Raw genomic sequence first — 24053 nt, 5'->3', positions numbered from 1 at the left:
TTCATATACTTATTATGTAATTAGGACATGATAATAAAAACAATGTTTTCGCGATCAAGATTATGCAACAACACAAAACGTTAAATATCCACCTTGCGTTTTGATACTTATTTGAAAAAAAAAACAATTTACGAATAAATACATTTCATTAAACATGACCTAAATATTTGTACAAAGATACAAATCGCTGAAATAAAAGAACGAAAGCTTGTGAGAAACAGTTAAAAGGATTTAAATGGGGACTTATATCCTAAAAGACAGCCATACACAAGGTCTCATCCATTTATTCATAAACATTCGAAGCAGGTAAGGTCCGATCTGACCTAGATCTTATGATATATCGACAGGATACAAAGATATATGTATTTTCGCATATCGTCATTGTATACTTGAATTGCAATACATCAAAATAAGTGTTGTTTACGCTAGAAAATACGAGTCGTAATAAATTGTATTGAAAATTGAGTTAGTAATAATAAGTAGATAGATTTCAAATCGAGTTGAGGTTCTAAATATATTTTTAAACTCTTAATTATTTTTTTTGGCAAGTAAAGACTAAAATAACAAATAATATAAAATTAAAACTTGTACAGAGTAATGCAAAATCATTTAAAAGCAGACACAACTTGCTGAAAATAAATTACTGTAAACACCTTATTACACTTCAGCTAAGAAAAATAAAACAGCTGTTAACATCCGAAAGTAAGAACTTATCAATTAAATAATATAAGTGGTACTGCCTTAAACATAATAAATATGAATAAATTAGTGTTAAAAAAATAATAAGCTTTTAACATCTAAAACAAATTGAAATCTCTACTTAAAATAATAATAAAATCAAACTCCACATAATAATAAAAAGTTATAATTTATCAGTACTAACCGAATAATATATAATACTAGATACGGATAAACTGATATTTAATACAATATTTTTTGACAATTTTTAGTAAGTTCTGAAAATTAACAAAAGAGGGATATTTGTGTCACGAAGGTAGACGAGCAAATGCGTCACCTAAGGGTAAACTATAAAACATTGCTTACACCGTCAATGCATCGCGAACTAAGATAATATGATGCCCGTAGCTATACATTTGTATATGTATGTTTATTTATAATTCACTAAAATAAAGCCGAATGTAATAAATAGGCTAACAATATTATAAAACATAAAAATAAACATAATTCTTTAATAAGACGGAACGTTTTCTGTACACAATGACAACTAGAACAAAGGGTTCCAATGAAGAATAGAATATGACATTCAAAATAAACATACGCTGCGAATAATTTATATAGTTTCAAAACATTTCGCTCATTGAAATAGCCCTTACATTTATTTTCTCATATTGTTTGATATTTTTGGCGTAGATTTACCAACTGCTGCTGCGATATTTTAATATGCAAAGGATTTAAATTTCGACTTTAAAATTACGTTTTATAATTACCCTTTGTTAAATTTTGTACCTTTTAAAATATCTATGACTGAATTTAGTCCGGCTTGATTTATATAAAAACTTATATGATGTGATGCTTATTGTAAAGTATTATACTCGTTTATAATGCTATATTAAAAATTTGAATGATATTTTTTGCGTTATCGAATAAAATATGTTAATTAATATAATATTAATTTAATAGGAAATCGATGATACACCTTTAAATTTAATTAACACCTGTCGTTTGTTTTATTAATCGTCATCGATAAATCACATTGAAATATGAGAACGATTTTTCCGACGCTGACGCTTCAAATTCCATATAATGTACGCTTTGTATACAATGTGACATTGTAATTTGATCACTGTTATAGTCTAAACAAACACACAGCTGCATATATATGTTATAATAACACAAAAATTAATGATTCGTCAGGGCATTCCCCTCTCTCACTCCATTTATCAAACAACACTGATATATTCTGGGTCGCTGTCAAAATACTTATTATGTAAGTCCATGTAGCACAATACTAGCTTTTGTTTAAATAAAATTTAAACGCTTATTAATAAGTAAAAAGCGATGAGTTTGTTACAAGTTATGTTGTTTTTATTGTTGTTATTTAGGTAATAACAGTTTGGTAATACTACAGAAATATTATATACTTTTCTTTACTTAAATTTAAGCGTACATTAAGCTTAAAGTACATTGTTTCTATAATCTGTAATCTCTTTAATAGCGTATTTAATTTTTATAACATACTCTAATCTAAACGATGTTGTTATTCTATATCTTCGCAGGATGTGGACCGATTTAATTATTTTTTATTTAATACCAACGATGGTCTCATTAAATTTTAAGATAAAATCCAAGCAAATATGCGTTTGATTGTCTGGAATAAATGTTTAGCAATAAAACACTTCCTTATACACAATAGTGATTTCTAAGCACATTATGACAACTACGTTTGTGCAATTTAAATCTTTAATTTTTCACTTATTACATGTATACTCTGTTGTGTTTGAATTTCCATAAGTCCCATTACTCACTTTTTAATCTAGTATTAACTGAAATTCTACCATATTTTGAACGACTATATTTTGGCTAGAAAACGATTCAGGAAATTAATAAAAGTAAACTTATAATAACTTTGAATGAATGAAACATATTCGTATTTTTCGAGCCTGATACATCGCCCGTGGGCCTAAAGTATTACCAAACACGAACAATATACTCGCTAATGGATGTCTCGAACAAAATAAATCACGTTAACAGATATGCGATTGGAATAATAGGAAGATTCAATTATGAATACAATACATTATTCTGCCAAGAAATGTCTTTTTAGATAGACTTTGTTTTAGAAGTTTAACATCTGTAATGGCTCTTAAAATCAGTTAATTTGTTATTTATTAAATCAAAATGGTAGGTATAAATATGTTGGCAAAATAATATCGCTAATATATTTTGAAGAACATTACACAACATAGTGAAAGAACTGCTATCTCTCGTCAAATTTAAAGGCAAATTATTGATATTTTTACAAGTATTTTTTTACTGTCACAAATAAACAAAGCTGAAGTTGCCTTTCATTAAATAAACTAATAAAATAAATTAAAGAGATTGTATTAGTTCGATTTTACTTTATATTTTCAGATTATCACCAAGAAATGCACAAATTACGAGACCGGCGAATCGACCTAATTTTACTGGCACACCGCCCGCGATGTGTTTTTTTAAACGACATGGGGAAACCATCCGTCATTTTTCTTTGTTATTTTACACCTAATATTCCATTCATAATACGACAGTTGACTAATAGTAGTTAAAAACCATAAGTTGACACAATATAAAAATATTGATATATATAATTTCTGTACATTCTTCGTATGAAAATAAATTTAAACATGAATTTATTATTTTATGATTTTTATCCAGGAAGGTGGTTTCGTTAAATAACTCATAAATTTAGCAATTTTAATTTCATCAAGCTTCACTTCACAGATTAAAATTAAATAGCAAAAGCCGTCCATTCATTGAATGAGTTGATTAATTAATATCCATTGAATCGTTAATGAATAGTGCGAATAAAGACTAGGAAGGTTAAAGCCGTAGAACAAACGAATTCATACTTGAGTAATTAAAACACGGATACAAAAGATTTATCGAATTCTTATACATATTTTTATTTTTTATAAAGATTATATTAAAAAAATATTTTACTTATTAGACTGACTTGTTTTATAATTTAAAAAAAATTGCACCTTCCACCCAGCAAGTTAATAATTTGCACTCTTTTTACTCTTTAAGATGATTATGATGTCCTTCCCGATTTTACTGTGAATCGATACTGGCCAACTGCACAGATTAATAATCATAATATTATAATGACATGTATCTACATCTATTCCCTCTAACAGGAATACCGATACGATCGAATAGATATCGAAGCAATACCAACAGCTTTATGAATTTTCTGAGGTCAGGAATTACTGCTAACTTATCAACTCCCACTGATAAACATCACTGAGAGTTTTACTTAAAAGAAAAACCTTAAAAGAAGAACTAGTGCGTTATTAAGTAATTGTATGTCCTTTAAAAACATTTATTTGTTACAAGATTTTAAATGCAATATAAACATAATTATTTATGATTTAAACTGTGCTAAATAAATGAAATGAGAAAGAATTATCGCCTTGCAGTGAAACACAAGGCTAATTTCGCTTCCTCAAGTCAAATGCATAGAGGTATATGAAGTTTACTATTTCACACCTTAAACTGTTGGAGTTTTGCCAACATTCAAATCGTGCGGAACTACCTGTCGAACATTTTACTGCTTCCTCTGCTTAAATATATACGTAAAATAGATATAGATATTGATAATTTTTTATAAACGTTTAAATACCGAGTACACATATTTTTTCAGTATGAATAAAAAAATTATGAAACAGATGTAATGCTAAACATATTTAAAGTAAAATGAACTTTATACAGTCGTATTGGGAGTGAAATTTATTCAAAAGAACGTATTAACGACATTACAAAATATTTCTCATAAGTAATAAAACTATAATGAGCTATCAAATATATTACGAAAGGAAGTTACATCAAACTAAAGCCATGTTTTTTCATTTCCTATCATAAATAATATTTATTCATATTATTCAATTTTGATAAACGATCAATACGGCGTTATATGACAAGCGTGGGCGGGCGTTTTTTCATAAAACATTTTGCTTCGATCAACCTGGATATGTGCCAAGTTCTGTTAGATAATATGTGTGTACATCTTCTTATAGTTGACTGTTTTAACAGAATGTATAAAACATGTTTTTAAATGAACTTTGATTTTGATATGTAGCAAGACTATATTTAAACCGAATTACTTAAACCTTGGGAAATTTACTATTCTATCGCGTTCGAGAACTATACATTAAATCGTAACGCCTACTTACTTATAATTGAATCGTGAAAATCGAAATAATAAAAAAAAGTAGAATCTATCTGGCATACACTTTTACACTTAATCTTTTTTGAAATTTTACCTTTATTATAAAATCGATGAAATATAAAAAAAAATCGACATTAATTTTCAAGCGACTTGACGATTTTTTAAGTTCAATCATTGTCTGTAAGAGATAATACACTTTTATTGTAAACATTGACGTAATTTCGTGAAGGTAATATTTTTGTACGCTTAGTGCACGTCATGTGCACACATGTGTACCAAAATGTTCACACCCAATACACATTAAAATTAAATAATAGCTCAAGGCCTGGCTATTTCAGTTTTATACCGCAGTCTCGCGATATTTTTTTTACTAATCTATACCTTCCTGTCAAAATACGTGGCTGTATGATAGATACAATACCTTGAACTTAACCAAGAAGAAATACTTTAAAAAAAACTATATGAAATTAAATAATTACTAGAATCATTTGGTTAAATGAAAGTTAGAGCGCGCAAAGCTTCGGCTTAAAATCGATATATAGATTGACAACTCTACATTTCTTTATTAAATTAAACATATAAATCGAAAAATAGGAAACAAAAAGTGTTTATTTTATTATCTCGCTATTTTAAGCCAATAGGCTTAGAAAGTAAGTAAGTAAAGATGAAATTTAAAAAAAGCCTCAAAAATGGCGAAGTGATAATGTTTTGCTGATTATTATATTCTGCAATTATATGTGGGTTGGATTTTATACCTTAAAAACAATCGTTACGTACTGTATTTCTTATTAAGTATTTTAACTAGCGGGCAAATAAAAAAAATATTATCATAAACATTACAAGGTTGAGAAAATGTTAATCAGCTTGTACAAAATTCTGTTATTTTATATTATTAAAAGGCTATCTCTAATCTCTATTATTAAATTATTATATTTTACATTTGAAATAAAGATAAAAAAATTATTACCTACTTACAAATCATGACATTTTCCCGTTGAATTTCAATTATTCGGATTATACGGACGAAAAATGATAAATAATAATTTGTTTACAATTAATTTCAAGTAATATATGTGCATCATAAATGCCTTTGCCTTCAAAACATCGTAAAACGGACAACGCATAAATAACCTTGAAACATAATTAATGTTATAAAATTAACATATTTATTTTTCATTTTATGGTGACCATAGTGATAATCCATCTATAATTTTCTAATTAAATAGATAAGTTAAAAAACATAGTATTTTAATTTGATAATATATTTATTTACTGTGCGTAGATTTTTTATTGTATTAAAAATAATATATTATTGTTATATATTTGTTGTTTAACCGTTTTTCGATTGTATAAAGTAGTTTTATAATAATTTCCGAATTGAATAATGTTGGATTTTGTCTTAATGAATAAGGAACGGTTAAATTGCACGTGTTTGGTTATTGAATAAAATACTCAAATATTTTGATGATTGATATAATAAGTTCTGTCTCGACCGTTTTACAAAATAAATTGAAAACTAAAAAGAAAATAGTTTAGTTAAGGGATCAATAATCAAATGAAATATTAATCTGAGGGTCTTATTGCGTCAACTGGTGCCAGGAAGACTTGTTCGCTCATACAATAGGAATTGCAATTCAAAGGAAAAATTATTATGCTTGCATTCTGAGTACCGTTGACCAAGTAATACAGTAATAATACAGCAATATTTATACACTAATTAATTTTAAATATACTATGATATATTTAGTGGTTAAGCTTTTTAAAACATTGTATTTTGTACATGTGTAAAATGAAGCATTACCTAGTTTAAATATATATTTAACTTTAAGCGCTTATATTATTACTTGACAGGTTGTTTATCGATAAATCCTCATATGTACAAGTAGGTACGTATTTGTAATGGAAATAAACTGAATTACAAAAATATTTAAATTACGGTCATATTGATTCTATTTTTTATTTAATATATTTAAACAATACTTTATTATATATGTAGGTGTTTATGTCTATAATTATGCAATTATAAATGTTGATACATTTATATAGAATATTATAATTTAGTATATATTATAATAAAATGGCATCTTAAATGTACTGCGAATACGCATAGATATTCAAAAGGAGTATACAAATAGGAGTATTTAATTTCTTAATCTGTTAACAACCGTTTAACTCAAACATCTAAAAACTTTTATTTTTACTAAAAAATACTTAGTTAAAAAGCTAATGAATTCATAAAACAATTTTCGAACGCTAATTGCGGTATTAGAAAACATTTAAATGATTTTTGAACGTTCGTGAACGCCACACCTGCAAGATGGAGGTTAGGTCGGCAATAACCAAATTTTTATGAGGAATATTCCTAATTTATTAGCAATTTTATTTTATAAATGGCTCCTTGGATCGGATAAACGGTTTCATTACACCGACATTTTTTGTATATTTCGTCATTTGAGCATAAAACTAGCTGTAATGTTAGTGTTTAAGTTCTCCTTTCGAATTTTAAAAAGTAAGTATATTGATCAAATGAAGTTAGGGCGAAGTAATTCGATTGTAATTTCAATCACAATCAATCAACAGCCAATCGTTGTCCACTGCTGAACATAGGCCTCTCCCAAGGTGCGCCAAAGCTCCCTGTCCTCCGCCTTCCGCATCCAGTTGGTGCCCGCCACCTTCTTAAGGTCGTCGGTCCACCTGGCTGGAGGGCGCCCTGCGCTGCGCTTGCCGATTCGCGGTCTCCACTCTAGGACTCGTCTGCTCCAACGGCCATCGGTCCTACGACATACGTGACCAGCCCACTGCCACTTCAGCCTGCTAATTTTGCAAGCTATGTCGGTGACTCCGTTTCTTTTCCGGATAATCTCATTTCTGATCTTATCCTTCAAAGATACTCCGAGCATAGCTCGCTCCATAGCACGCTGAGCGACTTTGAATTTGTGGACTAGTCCCGCAGTTAGTGTCCACGTTTCGGCACCGTATGTCAGGGCAGGTAAGACGCATTGGTTGAAGACTTTCGTCTTCAAACATTGCGGTATAGACGACTTGAGGACTTGACGAAGGTTACCAAATGCTGCCCATCCCAAGCGAATTCTTCGATCGGCTTCCTCGGCTCGAAGTTGTTCCTACCGACTTGTATTATCTGTCCTAGGTAGGTATATTCACTAACAACTTCGAGAGGTTTCCCCTCGACGTATATCGGTCCCGGCACGACATGCCTATTGAACATGACCTTGGTCTTGTCCAAGTTCATACCGAGACCGACACACCGGGAAGACTCGCCTAGGCTACGCAGCATTTCGGTGAGTTGTTCCAGCGACTCTGCTATGATGACGATATCGTCGGCAAATCGAAGGTGTGAGATGTACTCGCCGTTTACATTGACTCCATACCTAGTCCAATCCAGCGTTTTGAAAACGTCTTCCAACGCGTTGGTGAACAGTTTCGGGGATATTACATCCCCCTGTCTCACCCCTCTGCGCAGTTGGATCGCCTTCGTCTTACAGTCCTGGATGTGGACAGTCATTGTAGCGGCGTTGTACAGACATCTCAGTACCTCGATATATCTCCAATCGATATGACATCTCTGCAATGAGTCGAGCACTGCCCAGGTTTCGATGGAGTCGAAGGCTTTCTCGTAGTCCACAAATGCCATACACAGCGGCTGATTGTACTCTTCGGTCTTCTGCACAATCTGCCGAACAGTATGGATGTGGTCCACGGTGCTGTAGCCTGATCGAAAGCCGGCTTGCTCTGGGGGCTGGAACTCGTCAAGTCGTCTGGCGAGACGGTTCGTGACGACTCTTGAGAACAGCTTATACACGTGACTCAGGAGGGAGATTGGTCTGTAGTTTTTCAAGAGGGTTTTATCACCTTTCTTGAAAAACAGTACCACCTCACTCCCGCTCCACGTTTCCGGGGTCTTGCCATGTTGGATGACGGAATTAAAGAGGCTTGCTAGCTCTTTCAGGACCGGAGTCCCGCCTGCCTTAAGCAACTCTGTTGTGATTCCGTCATCTCCCGGAGCTTTGTTGTTTTTAAGCTGTTCTAGAGCCGCCCTAATCTCTCCTTGGTCAACGACCGGGAGCTCCTCGGAGTAATGGCGCATAAGAGGGGCGCGCTGGTCATCAATACTGATTCCCACGGGTTTATCCGATCTTGAAGAGAACAACTGCCCATAAAACCTCTCTACTTCTCCGATAATCTCAGGCCTAGAGGTAACGACCCCACCATTTTCAGTTTTAAGTTTTGTCAGACGCGGCCTCTCAAACTTGCGAGCGAACACTTTCGATCCCCGATTTTGCTCAATCGCAGCCTTGATGGCACGGGTATTGGAGCGTCGGAGATCGCGTCGCGTCAGCGTTTTTATTGTTCGGTTTAAGGCCTTATCTGACAAAAACGATGGTAGTTCTCGTCGTTTTCTCATGAGCTCGAGTGTCTCAGCAGAGAGTTTTGGTGCGTTGTCTCTTCTCTGTGGCGGAAAACACTTGCGGGATGTGTTTTGCAGTATTTTGACCAGCGTGTCGGTTCTCTCATCAATGCTGCTTATGGTTTCCAACGCGGTGAATTGATTTTGAAGTTCCATTTGGAACTTTTCGGAGCCTTGAGCAGCTTGGAGCATGGTAGGTCGGAGAGTAGACCTCATCATTCTCGATCTTTCGGCTTTTAAGTTGATATTTAGAGTGCCTCGAACCAAGCGGTGATCACTTCCGGTATTAAACCTGTTGATCACTGAAACATCTCTAAATATGTGCCTTTTATTCGAAATGATAAAGTCTATCTCGTTCCTTGTCACGTTATCGGGGCTTCGCCAGGTCCACCTCCTCTGAGGCTTCTTTTGAAAGAAAGAATTCATCAAAAAAAGCCCCTGCGCTTCGAGAAAGTTTACCAGCATTTGCCCCCTGTGATTTCTGCAGCCCAAGCCGTAAGGTCCGACTTTCGATTCACCGCTATCTTGTACTCCCACTTTAGCATTAAAGTCTCCCATAACAACATTGTAGTGGGCCCTCGAGGTGTCGTTGAGGGCCTTTGCGATGTCCTCGTACATCGCTTCGACCACATCATCAGAGTATGTCGAAGTTGGCGCATATACCTGTACAACCTTCAGGGAGTACCTGTCGGAAAGTTTTAGGACAAGGTACGCTACCCGGTTCGACACACTACTGATTTCCACAATGCTGCTAATGAGATCCTTTTTGACTAGAAAACCGACACCACCCTGGGAGAGGTTATCACCTTCGCGGAAGTAGAGTAAGTTACCGGACTCTAGAGTTATCGTGTCCTCCCCCTGTCTTCGGACTTCAGATAACCCCAGTATATGCCAGTTTATATGACTTAACTCTACTTCTAATTCGGCGAGGTGATGGTCCAGCCAGTAAACTTATATTCCATTTTACACGTATTTAAAAAAATGCGTATAAAAGTAAGATTAACTTAAACACATTAATCATAGCTGTATCTGTAATTTTTTTAAGGTAAGAACCAGATAAGTTCAACCATTTACTACAGAATTTTAACAAAATTAAAGCTCATAATGTTAAAATTTTGTCAGTATATTATTTATTAACTTGAGTTTGAGAGTTCTTTTTTTAAAACAAACTGAAAAGAGGTTTTTTTTTTCTAATAGAAGTACGTAATATAATGGGCATGTTGTCTATTAATTTGTATTAGTTAATTAAACTCATAACAGAGAAGACATTTGCAAAATATTTTTATTTAATAATTAATTAAGTATTACCTTTAAGATAAAACTACCCACAATTAGAAAAAAAAACATATATATTCGAAATTAATAAGCGAAGGAAACTCGGTGTTTCTTTTTAACGACGGAGCGAAATAGAATAAAGCTTATCTTTCAAAAAATCAATAGTTAGTAATAGACAACAGCAATATTATAAAGAAATATGTCTTCAAACAGACCGCATTTATCGTACATGCAGTGCGATACCGACAAATTGTTATTGAGTAGCGTTCGGATGACCTCCTGCACTCTAGCTCCGTTATGAGGTTAATGCGTGTCTCCGAGTATATGTAAGTTTTGTACAATGTTTGCGATAATAATAAAAATCATACAATATGAATGCATTATTGACAAAATACACAAAAACTGACTATGTTTTAGAAATAACTCACTTACAAGGATAAAAAAATTCTTTTACAGGTGTACATACATTTATAGCCTATTAAAATACAGTTTTGTTAGATATTTTGTTTGACATAAATGTCAAAGCGGGTTTTTAAGTAACTATGTGCCTTAAAAGATATTTATCTAGGCAATAAAAGAACATTTTTATGTACTTAATTAAAAAAAGCTATCAATGATCTAAGTATGTATATAACTATCTATATCCATTAAAGCCATTTACTAAGTGAAATAATATTTTAGATGACGCTATATATATAATGCTGTAAAAAATCGACTACAATTTTTAAAACAATTGTTAAAAACCGAAAAGCTTAATACGTAAAATCAATATTCTTGTTACATATATATATTCTTGTTGCATGCATATATATAATGTGTATGTGTTTTCTATATAAAAAAATTGTAGCCATAGACTTAACTCATATTTTAAATGGGTCTTGAATTACGACCAACGTATAATTTGCAGCATCATTATCTACATTCTCTAGAATCTGTACTTTACTGTCGCGTCGGCTCGTTTGATGTAGGACGGCGAGATAATTAAGGAATTAATGATCTGATACATGGAGGTTGTTTTTATCACAATCAAGAATGCGCTATCGGCCGCCTCACTTGCCTGAGTGCACTAATTCACAGATTTAAGGCCTTGAGATTCGTTAGCAGATTTAGCTGCTCCCAAATTGTAAGTCGGGGTCACATAGATTTTTATGAGTAATGCAATCACATCAATTGATCAAATATATTGTTTAGGTACTTATTTTATATTATGATACAGATAATAAAAACGTTTATAGAACATTGATTGTATTTAATAAACGCATTATTTCAGTTATGTTTATGCTTAAGTGACTTATAAAATTACACTCAAGATTGCTTTTTATGTTATTCTTGAGTTTCCTTTATATAATTACATATGAAGTGTCTTCCTAGAATGTAGAAGAATTCAGGTAATATATATATATATTGATTATATATATGTGTGATTACATTACTTTATATATATATAATGTAATGTAATGTATATATATATATAATGTAATGTAATGTAATCACACAATTGGTACTTGAGTAAACCAATTTCTCCGCCAATCTATTAACTATTGTCTTTCTTTGGCGCCAATGTTCACCGACAATTTTCTGTTCGACTACGTTGACATTGTGTTACTTATATTATAAATGCGAATGTTTGTATGCTTTGATAGTTGTACCTTATTCTCGACACAATTGCTGAACGTACTCTACATACGTGTGTGTCCTGGAATAAAATTGGATATATTTCAATAACGTCCGAAATGGACAGGACATACCTAGTAATACTGTAGCATTAATCGTTGTATCTTGTAAGATACAAGATCCACAAGTCCGGAAAAGTAATAACTCAGGCCTGAAAAGAACTGACGAAGAAATCGAACGAGCTTTATTTGGCAAAATTTATAAATTAAATTAAATTTGTAATATTCGAAGAAATAGCCAGGACTCGTTTAATTTCCTTAGTCTTTCATTCATTAACTCGGGCATTGTATATTAATCTATAGCACACAAACGTTCCTTTAAATTTAGTAACAGGCAGATTGGTCGTTTTCTGAGATCCTATATGCAGTGAAGTAACAGGAGTAGTAAGTAATAAGTTTCTGTCTGTTTCTTACATTAATGTTATGAGTAGGTAATGGTCACATTTCCAGAAAGGCTATCTGTAAAACTATTTGTTTAATTTTTGTTTTAAAAGCTCATTAAAGTATAGATAACCGGTAATACGGTACATTGTTTCGTAAATTGTGTCCATGTTTATAAAATGCGAGTCGATGTTTGACAGTTGCAGTTCTCGGTGTAATTAAGATTGCTATCTGTGTATTTGTACAAACTTAATGTTTATAATTTCATGTACAACCCACGTTCGTAGTTAACTTCAACGATACGATTTTATTTTACTGTTCTTATTTCGTCTTATTGTAATTTTATTCGTTTTGCATTCAAAGTTATTAATAGTTAAATAAAACTAATTCAGTATTTGTAACCTTGAAGTAACTGCATTAGAAGTTGATATAAAATCTATTTAATTATAAGCTAAGTATTATTTCATATATATTTGTTTAATATCTATCAATAATAAATATATAAACACAATTACACTTATATTTACTCCTCAAGAAATATTTAGTTTGTTATATGTAGATTAAGTGACATTATATTAAAAACATAAAAATAATAATTTTAATGATTATTGTAATATATTTTATAAAAACAGCAGCTTCGAATCGACGTCTATAATCTAGGACGATAATATAAAACTTAATGTATATAAATAATGACAGCAATTATAATACCAAGCTTATATTAAAATGCGCGGTCCCCATGTATGTTGCATGTGTCCATGTAGAGATACATATTTTCTAAATGAGACATAGGTAAAACAAATAATGTAAATGTTTAAAAATAGAACAATTTCTTTCTGTCAGAGATAATTTACAGCGAAAAGGTTAGTCTGACCTTTTGTTGATCTATTTCAATGTACTTTTACGCTTATATCGTCACGCTATCAAATTGTATTATTTATTTATTGACGAAAAGTGAGAAAATTAGTAATTATAAGACATGACATCTACGGTGTCAGATTTGGCAACGATTTGTAAGGAACTTACAAATCGTTGTCAAATCTGCCAATGCCAAATCTGATCCGATCTATACCGTTGCCAATTTCCGTAGGTAGATGTAAGCTCCTTAATCTAATAACCTTCCTTACTTTATTATCTGTGGAGAGGTGATTTAATCACTTGGCTAACAAATTTTCTATTAATATATCAGAGGCTTTTAAATAATTCTAAATTGTACGTAGCTACGTACGTACGAATAAGTACGATTCTATTTAGATAAACTAATCATATTAAAAAAAAATAACAAATAGAAAATGCCTTATTGCAATATTATCATAAAAAGGATTTCAGCTTCAATCAAACAGATGAGACGGAATGAATCTCCTAAATAGCTGGCAAGGCTAATGGCACAATGGAGGCGTCAATAGATCGCATTCCGGGCCCGACCCGTAACCTGATTACAGTGGTTATTGGGTCAACGGTTAGTCGATTATAAAATTTGAATTACTTTTTAAATTTCTAAATATATAGTATCAGTGAAATATTATTTAATGTTACATGCTTTTATAATTTATTATAATTACTCCGATAACCCGATATGGTTTTTAAAATTCTAACTATGGGGTCGTTTGGAAAAGATCATTGCTAGGTGATTAAACTTATAATTGCAAGTAAATGGTGACTTTAGCTTTTTCTTTTTCCTTTATAATGTGTATGTGTGTGTGTGTGTGTTAAATATTTATTATTATACGTACTTTTTACATTACAGTGAGGACTGATATGGGAAATAATAAATAATTTGTAGGGTACAAATACAGGATACAAATATAGCTTGTCACATTTTCAAACAAAGAACGGAATAAGAGTGAAGAGCAGTAGCAGCTTAAACGCTTAAGCATTCAGGCAGTTTGTCAATATTTGTATACGATTTATTTGCCATAATTTATGGTTTCATTGTATGTTAAACGTATTTATAATTTACTGGAAGTTGCAATGATAGTACCTAATAATAATTAAACAAAATGCGACATTTAATAACTTAGAAACTATACTATTATCATACCACTGATAAAAAACATAAATATATATTTTTTTATTCCCAATGAGAATAACCTAAATGAATATAAACATTATTTGTTATACTTCATAGTGTCATAGTATATACAAAATTTCAATCGATACTTTAGTTCTCATTGACTTTTATCTAAATTAATAAAGGATATAAAAACGCCTGTCCCACATACAGATAAAACAGCTGGCAAACTGTCCATATAGAGCGAAGTAAACGGGCTCGGATAAAGTTGTTTACTTTAGACGTTGAACCAATATTTGAGAACCCACTCAGGTCAGGCAAAGACGCCTCGGCCATTTGCAAGTGCAAATTTTCCGAGATAAAAAATAATCTCCAAGGGGCTTATTAAGATTACGATAAACGCAATAAATAATCGTTTCCTCTTGTATATAATGCTTGATAAATGAAGGACGAGATATAATGTGGTGAAATTTAGGCATTCGACGTTTCTTTTGTATATCATTGTAAATTACAGTCTTAGTACGGACGTTATGTAAATATTTCGCAATAATTACAAAATAGCGTACAATGTAAAATTTAACAAATAGTTCATAATTACAATGGAGTATTTATTATTATTAATTTATGTTAATTAATCTCTACTTACAAAGCTTTTTGTAATTCCTATTAAAACTTACGCGTTAATATCCGAAATTACAAGTTTCAGTTAAAAATTATTGGCTTTAGGTAGCCCGTAAATTAGGTAAATGTTAGCTAAGCAACAGAGTAACTATAAACGTCAAGGAATGTGGCAAATGGCAGTAGTATTTTGTTGATGACAGGAATTTGGTTGGGTCATGGTCCAGTAACGAGAACATGTGAAAAAAAATTTGCTGGTACGAGCAAACAACATTCACTTTCATATGCTTAATTAGTATTATAATTCATCTCGTTGTTGGTGGAGATAGAAAATATTGACCTTCATACGTTGAAGCAATGCCCGGTCTCCAACAACTAGCATTGAAGCAGCTCGGTGGAATGAGGTCCGAAACCATCCCATTTCTTTCGGCAGTGAGATATTTACAGATTGTTAAAAAACAACGTTTTTCTATGTTATGTACTCATGGATTTACAATTCGAATTGACCACGGGTATAACCACAAGCTCCGGCTAGTATTATTAAAATTTCAATGAATGCAATAACGAGTATTAATTTTGAATTGCAATATAAATATATGTATGTATAAGAAATAGATTATTTCATTTCCTACCAGGATGTAGGTTATTATATCTAAATATTCAATTCACGCCACGCACTCAAGATGAATCACAAATAAGATTTATCAGTGTTGATTCTTTCTTGAATATTAACCATAAATATATATTCGAAGAGTAATTATTCAATGATAAACTCAAAAAATAAAAACATAGTAATTCTTGTTATGCTTAAATAATAGTCTTAGAGATAAAATATAATATAAATAATATATAGTAGATTTTCTACATCAAAGACATAAAATTTGAAACAAAAAAGGAACGAAAAATGATGTAGCAACTATATGAACAATTGTCTAATTATCTTTATCGTATGTTAATAGTGCTATATATTCAGTTTTATTTCTATTTATCTAATATATAGACGGAAATGTGATATAGCAATAAAATATTACTCGGGACAAATTCTAGATATTTTTAGTACGAACTCATAAACTCGAGCTAGAATATTCTGGAACTGTTCCGTAAATTGCCTGTGTAATTCGAAAAGGACCTTCAACTGCCATTATTAACACACATTTAGTATTGTTCTATTAATTTTTGGCAGCAATTACATTCAACAAAATGTAACTACTCAAATAATAACTTATGTGACGTTCGGCGTTTTCTTATCAAGATGGTCTTGAGTTTTTGCGTTTCATTCATCTTTTGCATATTAATCTTTATTTATGTTCCGATTAGTTGTCGTATATATCATTTATGAACGATCTATCGGGGCGGGGACAAGGCAGAGAATACATACAATTATCTTTACTTAAATTAGGAATTGCGAATATATTTATAAGATAAAATCTTCGTACGGCAAAAGATAAGAAAATATAGTTAAGTCAATTATAACACTTTCAAAGTAGAGAACTGAAGTTACGTCAAATCTTTCAAGATCTCAATTCAAAAAATATATTTATGTAATATTTTTTAATCTTATGTTATAATTTAATCGTAGGTATTATAATTACAAGGACAATCTATACACATATAAATATATCACACTTTATTACAGGAGTTTTAACATCCACAATTTGAAAATTCTAACATTTTGTTATTCCACATTTGAAATTAAATTATTCGAACCTCAAATTATTTGTTGCAGGGCATAACAAGGCAATTATTCTGGTTGAGGATTGTGTGTAACTGGGTGCATACAAAAATAACTTTCAATTACCCCGAGTGAACATGAACGTGACACCGAAAGTGACCCGAGATCGCTCTCAAGATTTATAAAAAACGCTATAATTGATCGTAGGATTTTGACAATTGTCATATTAACACTTTCTGGGACAATCTATAGGAGACTAGTCTAGTGTGTTGTCCCTCAATGTATCAACTATACTTAATATTATAAATTCGAGACAGACATTTCAACCATTATCTAAATATTTAAATAATTATATATGAATATCCAAATATTATCTAACGTTAAATTGACCTTAAAAATCGAAGCGATTAGTACATATCACAAATAAATAAATACAACGATATATCATTGAGCAATAGGTATTTTAATTTATAGATGACAACCGATGCCCACTTGAGTTTGTCAGACAACCTCTCGAGAGTTACAGAATGCCTACAAAAACAAACAATGTTGGATTTGTTAATTTTGATACGTGTTGTAATACCTTACTAAAATTGAAAATTGACCTCTACGCAAGGGCATCTAACGAATTGTATTGAAACAGTGGCGTTAATTTATTATTTCTGTAAACGCATGACTTCCGCCCTTTGAGCAGTAGGAAGTGATTAAGTGTTATTTCGATAAAAAACTAACAAAAGTTAGAACATTTTATTCTCACGATGGTACTAGCACTTACCTAAAGCATGTGTGATGGCAAAATGAACTCTGTTTTATATAACCAAAGACAGATTTTTCTTCAGAATTATTATTGCAATAGACAGAAATATCTAAATTTACATTGAATTTAAAAATACGTGTTTTACTTAAATATCAACTCGACACTGCACAAGATTTTCTTTTCATTATAGTATTGTTAAAGTCTCTGTACCTAATCTTAAAAAGACGTGACATTTTTAAAAATCCATACTAAAGTACGGTTTATTTTCTAATCAGCAACAGTTTAAATGTGAAGGCTCATTATGCGCGGTGTTTACAGATGTGTGCGGATATGTGTACGTGTGGGTGTGTTATAAACAAACATGTACTAATTAACATTAATTCATATGTGTGTAGGCCTTGTGCGTTGCATGTGTGCCACGTCTTATCACGGATACGTATATACACAACGCTATTATAATATAGAACTTGAGAATACGTTCTTATTGTTACTTTGCAATAACTTTTAATGTTCCGTCTGAACAAAAACACATTTTCACAGTACTTACTATAATAAATGAGCTGTTACATAATATTCAAAGACTGTTTCAGCTCGAAACAAACTTGCTATTTCTAAACGTGTAAATATGGTAGAGTACTCTATCTAATAATAGACTTTATGTGTATCATTGTATTATCCTATCGTGTTGATGACTTTATTTGCATTTAAATAATAAAACATATGTTAAAGAAATACTTGTAATGAATATTTAAAATGAGAACTGCACTTACGCTGTAGATCGATAAAAACATAATTGTCTAACAGCGGTATAATGGTTAGAAGTTAATCAGTGCTTTACTATCGAATTTCTATGGAAACAAAATTAATAAATGGTGTTTTTTTTTTATTTATGTAGTACATTTAACAATATGTCAAGAGAAAAATTATTCGTGTTTATTTCATACGCATGCTCGAAAGTCTATCTGGTCTTATTAAACCTTGGTGAAACGAACGTTTGATAGATGGAGCCCTGTTAAAACAATTATTTCAGTCCGTCCATGGACGGTTATAAAAAACGGCATTGCGTAGGCGACAAAACTCATTCATAAGAATCATATTGTTTGTTCGAGATGTTCGTGTAATATTGGTCATATTGATAAGTTTTAATTTCGTAATCGAGTTTGTATGTTATTATGAGATACGATCGATTATTTTATGTCAGTTTTAAAGTATAATTTTCTTAATTTATTTCAATAATTATCTAATGACAGCCTACTAAAAAACTAGATACGACATTCCTTTGTTTTTTTTATCATTGCAAGCTACTGCAACAAACTTAATAAACTTATTAAAATTTCATAAGACAAGAGTATTTTAACCTAAAAAATATAAGAACTTATAACAGTGTACCACAGTCGATAATTACCTAGTAACAAAAATGGTATAAGTTCTTACGCAAGTGACCTTAAGAATATTTATTTAAGAAAAATGCAGAAATATCAAGTGTTATTCATATTAGCTTACAATATGTAGTTGTTCCAAGAAAAAATAACATTGAGGCAATCCTTTTTGTGTAATGTTTAAAATTTCATTTGTTATAAACTTTAAACCTTTACTAATCTCTAATAAATAATCAGTTGTGACACGCATTATAAATGCATTTTTTAGGAAAAGTACATATATTATCTCAAAAAACTTAATTTAATAAATGCTTATTTCTCAAAATTACTTATAACATAAGTAATTTTTATAAAATATTTTTGACCGAATCTGATTTTATCAAAACATATTTTATGAAAATATATTAAAAATGCAATCACAAATAACTAAAACGAAGTTTGAATGCTTGAATTAAATTGATTTTGATACATAATTTTGAATTCTTATACTTTTTAATATTCATAAATTATTTTTTATATATTATCTTAGCCTAACCTATTCGTCATAACATATTATGCTCATTACATAACAATTGATAATGAATATTCAGGATGTTCTATTGACGGATTGACTCATATACCATGCCCTGTCACAATAGAAAATAAAATATATTAATAATTATTTTTTATTTCTAGTATATTGTCCGTTGCTATTTTTTAATATCCATTTGTTAATATCTTCGAAAATGTGTCTGTTTAGATGTTAGATACTCAATAACATTTGACCTATTGGACAGACTCTAAAGAATTTTAATAATAGAACATAGGATACTTTCATTATTTAATTTTATTAATATATATATATATATATATATTTAGTTTATCGACTGTTCCTGCTATTTCTGTGATTTTTAGAAAGAGTCGGTGTGCCTTTACAACTTTTATCATCATACTCTGTAATGAAGGTGTATCGAGCATAACAAAATGCATCGGGGTAGCGAAGTATCGACGCCGCTTAGAAAATTATTAACTTTCAAGTAGTTTTCAATCGCTATTTCATATATTCTTTATAAACGACATCTGTAGATCTATTCTGTAAGAACAAACTCGAATCTCATCTCAGAACATGATCGTGAAATGTCAAAAAGTGATAAGTAACATTTACTATAACAAAACTATAACTATTAAACATTACATGCTCAAAAGAGCGCAAAACCGTAAGTCAGCTTTCAACAATATTACTACTGGTTTAAATATTTTTAACATCTATGTTAGTTAGGTATTTCTAGTAATTTTAACGTGACAAATTAAAAGTTAAAATCTTGCATTATCGTTTAATTATTATCAAGAATATCACACGCTATGAACAAGGATATGTATTAAAGAATTGTTATCTAATCAGATAAACATATATTACATAAAAAAATTCACTGCCTTTACGTTATACATCTCGTTATCAATATGAAACGTGTCCAGAACAAGACAAATAGCATTACGCATATGATAAATATATATATATATATATATAATTATTGACTATATTAAATAAAATAACAACTATGTATAAGTTTACCATAACTTTCGTTATACAAATTCAGTTTGTAGCAATTAAAATTAATTATCGAAGGAAAATCGTTTTTAAACTAATTAAAAAAAACAATTGAGAACGTAACTGTTTAATAACATTAAACAAAATAAAATGTGCGATTTTGTTGAAATAAAAAATTAAACGAAGACTGAAATATTTTTTATATCAAATATAATATTACCTTGCTTTATTCAATGTGGACGTTTATTATTCATTTAAGGATATCCCAATGATAAGCCTATGATATTCGCCCCTACCCTTTTGACACTGCATCATATACCGTGAAAACCTTTTAAGCGATAGAGATAGAGACGGAGCGAAAACAGAGTATTGATATTTTAGTAACGACTTCTTATTGAAAATAAACTTTACTGCTATAGGTAATGTAACTATAAAATTATATAATATAATTAGTGAAATGTTAGTATTATCGAGTGGCACTCAAACGACTAACGGGAACATTAGTTTGTTCAAGGAGTTTAAGACTCAAGGGCCCTTCGAGATTTTCCTATCTGTTTCAGCAATATGCAAATAGTTTTAAATCAATTTCTAGCTATTAAAAGATACATATACTACTTATATTTAAAACGAATAGAAAAAAAACATGTCACATGGTCATAAAAAAATTATTATTTCGATTAAAAAAATGTATATATTTTTTTTAGAAGAATCATAAGTTGTTTTTATATATATTATTATAGATCTAAATAACAGTAATAAGCGAACGAATTATATAACTTTTAACATATAATCGTTGCTCAAGGTTGGAGACCTGTAAAATTACAATGATATGCGTTTTTAATTACCTAAAGCAAAAAATGATCGCTGCGCCCTATAATTAATTACCGCCGGACATATATAATAAGCGACATGTTGATAAAATTTGTTTATAATTCGTTCATGTCCAAAATTAAAAACCATTCCTATCCCTGACCAGCACAAAAGCAAAATTCTTTGTTTATCTTATTATATTCCTTTTATATATAAAGCACAAAGCTCTACCACCATTCGATAATTACATCATTACTCGTTAGTAAAAAAGGTAACATATTTATACAAACTGATTGATTTGAAAAAATATACGATTGTGATTGATTGACAGTGATTTAAGATTATCTTTACGTAAAATACGTTTTCAATGTCAAGTAACTATAATTTTATAATAATATTCTTACACAAAAGTATTTTCTTAATAAGTTTTTAGTTGCCATAATGTATGTTTAATCCCAAAACTTCTATTAATAAGTAATTTACACAATCCGTACAATACTAACCTAGATTAATTGTATTTATATGAAAATTGCCAGTGGAATGAAACGGATAAATATAAAAAAAAGAGTTATAACATTTATTTTCTTATAAGATTATGTTTAACACAAACTACTGGTAGAGCTTTGTACAAACTCATCTGCGTATATACCACCCACTCATCAGATATTCTACTGAAAGATAGCAGTACTTGGTATTGTTGTGTTCCGGTTTGAAGGGTGAGTGAGCCAGTGTAGTTACAGGCACAAGGGACATAACATCTCAGTTCCCAAGGTTGGTGGCGCATTGGGGATGTAAGCGATGGTTAACATTTCTTTCAATGCCAATGTCTATGGGCGTTGGTGACCACTTACCATCAGGCGGCCCATATGCTCGCCTACCTATTCTATATAATAAAAAAAATAATTCGACTTCCATTTTTTAAATGTAATAATAATAAAACGGATTTGGAAACATAATATTCTATTTTACTTTTCATAGCCTAATATGCTATTTTTTTTTTAATATGAGAAAACAAAGAGGTATTCCATGCAAGAAAAAAAACAATTAAATATAAGTGAACTAAAACTATTTCTAACCATTAATGTTCGTGATATTCAAAAATATGTATTACATAAAAAAAAAATTGCCATGTACTGACATATGAATCTATGACTTAATTTTTTATTAAATTAACTTTCCTGTTAATTTATAATAATGAAACTATCTCACAAAAAATTCAAAATAGTCGAAATATTATATATTATTTTACATTTTTTTTAAATATACATTAAAATTAGATTGCGCATTATGTAATTATCTTTTTTGTGTGTGTGTGCTATTAAATAAAAATATTACTTCACAGAACGTGAAACAAGCTTTTAATTTTGTACAATACAGCTTTTACAACATTATTAGTAAAAATATTTTTGAAATAAAAAAGTATTTTAACTTATATTTTTATAATACAATAAAAAAGGTCAGAAAACGAATAATTATGAACATTAACATTTAACTCATATGCTATGATTAAGATAATTTAAAAATTTGGAAATTGTATAATTTGCTATCAACTCATGTACTAAAAGATAAAATCGTAGGTATCAATTAGAAAGATATTATTTTTTAGGTCAACAAATTATTCGAGTCAACTTCGGAACGTTTTATTAAATTTAAATATTTGGATATACTCTTTTTTATTTGAAGCGCACGTAATATTCTGTAACATGCTAATGAAGCGCTAACTAACATAAATTATAAAATCCGTGCGAGATTCGCTGCGCTTCAGCGGAAATAAGCTAACTCTCGACTGAATAAGGAAACTAACAAACGTGATAAGAATATCGAAATGATGCACTTTGCACGTATCCTGATACAAGATCACGTTTACCTTAACATGTGCCAGGCACAGCGTGAAGCATCTGGATCAAGTCCTTGTTAACAGTTCCGATTCCGTCTCCGAGATCTAGTACCCTCAGATTCGAGAATTGGCAACACTGTCGCAATTTCACTGATACCGGCAGCAGGAACGCGAGCCGAAACGCATCCGCACCGCCCGGCACAGCCACAACACGCCGACCGATCAAAACATAGCTCTCACGAACCTTTTCGACACACAGACTCGATTTGCAAAATTTATTCATCGCATCCGCCGAAAACACCTATAATTTTTATGAGCAGGACCGAAATAGGCACGCTCGATCTATCCGACGGACCCTGCAATGTTATCTTAACGCCCGGCACGAATTAGCACCAATAAACTTTTGGAAAACACCATAGGCTGCTAATGCAGGTCGGCAGCCGCCGGAAAACTCGATTTCGCGATACACACGTGAGTGCGAGGCGCTCGCCGGCCACAGTACCGCGCGGTAAACAGAGAGAGCGCGCCTCAACAACACACGCACACATCGATCGGCTGTGCACAGATTCACACATGTTCACGTTTCTCAGCGCGCGCATTCTCACTCGCGACGAAAATAGATATAGCGTCATCGTCCACCAATAGGAAAACGAAACTATCACGCTACACTTCATTATGATTGGTAAAGACTTCATTGACGGATTACCTACAGTTCAATTAGCGATTAACTGAAACTTTTTGATAAAACTAAACTGATATGAAATCGTATAGACAATTATTATCGAAAGAACTATCAGA

At 31.1% G+C, this 24053-nt stretch overlaps 1 protein-coding gene across 2 annotated transcripts in view; it reads right to left on the bottom strand.

Annotated features, from left to right (window-relative positions):
- LOC126769682 (activating transcription factor 3) overlaps positions 1-23782 on the bottom strand; it is a 51804-nt gene extending 28022 nt beyond the window's left edge. Inside the window, exon 1 of one of the 2 annotated variants that reach the window (XM_050488589.1) lies at positions 23286-23782. The gene's annotated coding sequence lies outside the window, so the exon portion shown is untranslated. The remainder of the gene's footprint in view (positions 1-23285) is intronic. The other variant, XM_050488588.1, reaches the window with a different exon arrangement.
- Between the last annotated feature and the right edge of the window lie 271 nt (positions 23783-24053).

The sequence above is a fragment of the Nymphalis io genome, chromosome 7 (genome assembly GCF_905147045.1).
Source record: "Nymphalis io chromosome 7, ilAglIoxx1.1, whole genome shotgun sequence".
NCBI classification, from domain to species: Eukaryota; Metazoa; Arthropoda; class Insecta; order Lepidoptera; family Nymphalidae; genus Nymphalis; species Nymphalis io.
The sequence above is the reverse complement of the archived record's forward strand: the minus strand, read 5'-3'. Positions and strand labels throughout refer to the sequence as shown.